Raw genomic sequence first — 2,483 nt, forward strand, 5'->3', positions numbered from 1 at the left:
TGCAGTCTATCTTTTTAAATTATATTTAGTCTCTTACTTTATTCATTTTTATTTTGTCTCTTACTTTCTTTTTTTTTTTAATTTTTTATTGGTGTTCAATTTACTAACATACAGAATAACCCCCAGTGCCCGTCATCCATTCACTCCCACCCCCCGCCCTCCTCCCCTTCTACCACCCCTAGTTCATTTCCCAGAGTTAGCAGTCTTTACGTTCTGTCTCCCTTTCTGATATTTCCCACACATTTCTTCTCCCTTCCCTTATATTCCCTTTCACTATTATTTATATTCCCCAAATGAATGAGAACATATAATGTTTGTCCTTCTCCGACTGACTTACTTCACTCAGCATAATACCCTCCAGTTCCATCCACGTTGAAGCAAATGGTGGGTATTTGTAATTTCTAATAGCTGAGTAATATTCCATTACTTTCTATCTCTTACTTAAACAATTTTTTCCTTTTTGGTAGTATGGAAGTAGGAGGTACCATTCTTCATAATAATGAGTATGTGTGTTTTCCTCATTCTCAGATTACTAGAATTCTGTGCATGGTGTTAGTGTTTTCATAAACACTTGGATTTATTTAGCAAATGTATCATTTTTGCACTTTTCACTTCATAGTAATTTTGTGACTTGTTTTCAACTCTACTGGGAATATTATAAAAGAATATTATTTTTAGAACTAATCCTAAGAGAATAATTTTCTCACAAAAGGCTTTTTTATAATACTGAAGCATTTGAAAAAATAAATTAAATGTCCAATAAGCAATGTATGATATAAACTCAGTGGTATCATAAAGTATGATAATATTCAGGAATTAAAATTGGTTTTTAAAAATACTCATTTGCTTGTTACAAATCCGTAAGATATCAAGTTAAAAGTTAAAAATTATAAGACATTTTGGGAGTTAAAAAATAAAAACAAAGTAGTAAATTTAAGCAGAATTTTCCCCCATTTTTAGAAATGAAGGTGCATGTATGTCTTGTGTCTATGTGTTGTGAACATGCACACAAAATGTCTGAAGGAATATACTCTAAGCTACCAACAGTGTTTTTATCTGTGGTGCAGTCGTCTTTATCTGACTCTGGAAGCAAAAACTATCCCAACTCTTATTATTCTTCACAAGGCTTTTTAACCTACTCCAATTGTGCCTTAAACTTCAGCATGTATTTTCATACAATTTCCTAAACATTTTCAAAAATTTTTATTGTAATGCAATAAAATCTAACACATCCCAATACTATCTCTATTCTATCAGTTCCCATCAACTATTAGCAGAATATATTTGAAATTAAAACATTAAGATAATTTCACTGACCAATGGACATTATTGAATAAGGGGAGAAATTCAGAAGTGGAAATTGCACTGCATTTGAGAAGCAAAGACATCAAGCTTGGTTTGTAAGTATAAACTGATAAATTAAGATGACATTTGTCCTTAAGAACTTATGGAGAGATACACACATAAAAAAAGGAAAAGACTTAATTAACTATGGTGTGCTTTTCATTCTTGTTGCAACAAAAGTGAGCCTTGAACACAATGAGAATTTGTTTTAAACCACCAAGTTCGTGATACTTTGTTATGGCGGCCCTAGGAAACAAATATAATTTTCTTAGGAAATTATCCATTTTTATCAAAGTTTTAAACTGTTATTTGTATAGATACTGTAAAGCATTCCCTTGGGATTTTTAATTCCTTTCTGCTCGTTTGTTTCCACTCAATTAAATTTTGTATTTTTTAACTTTCTTTTTCTTTTTGTATTATTTCTTTTTCTTTCTTTTTTTTTGTATTTTTTCTTTCTTTTTCTTTTCTTGTATTTTGCCTATTATTTTGCCACAAAATGGAGACTGTATTTATGAATTAAATGTACTGTTTTCTATTCTGAACCTCAACAATTCTTGATTTTATCTTTACTACTTTCTTATTTCTTCCTTTGGTTTGTACTATTTATGTTTATTCCTTTTTCTTTTTTTTCCCCTTGAATTTTGATCTGGGAATTTGATTCATTTCTTTTCATTCTTTCATTTTTATTCATAAAAATGTTTAAGGCTACAGAATTTCCTCTGATCAATACTTTAAATACATCCAATAGATTCTGATATATAATGTTTTCATTATCATTACTTTTAAAAAATTCTTTAATTTCAGTTTGTATTCCCCCTTCACCTAGTAAGCAAGAGTTGTTGAGTGGAAGTCTTTTAAATTTCCAGTTGGACTTTTCTTGTAACTTTTATTTTTTGGTTTTGTGATAGATAATGCATATTTCTACTTCATGGTACTGACTGATATCTTCTTCATGACATGATATATCACCAATTTTTGTGACTGCCATGTGCCCTTGAGTAGGTACACTCTATTACTAGAGTTTGAAGCTTTCTATATCCTTGAGATCTCATTATCACTTTGGTATTTGTGGTCTCAAGTCTATCGTATTATTTTATAATTACTATATATGTCTGCTGAGTTCTTTTTCCAGACATTGT

Source organism: Canis lupus, chromosome 10, assembly GCF_048164855.1.
Source record: "Canis lupus baileyi chromosome 10, mCanLup2.hap1, whole genome shotgun sequence".
In the NCBI taxonomy this organism is placed as follows: domain Eukaryota; kingdom Metazoa; phylum Chordata; class Mammalia; order Carnivora; family Canidae; genus Canis; species Canis lupus.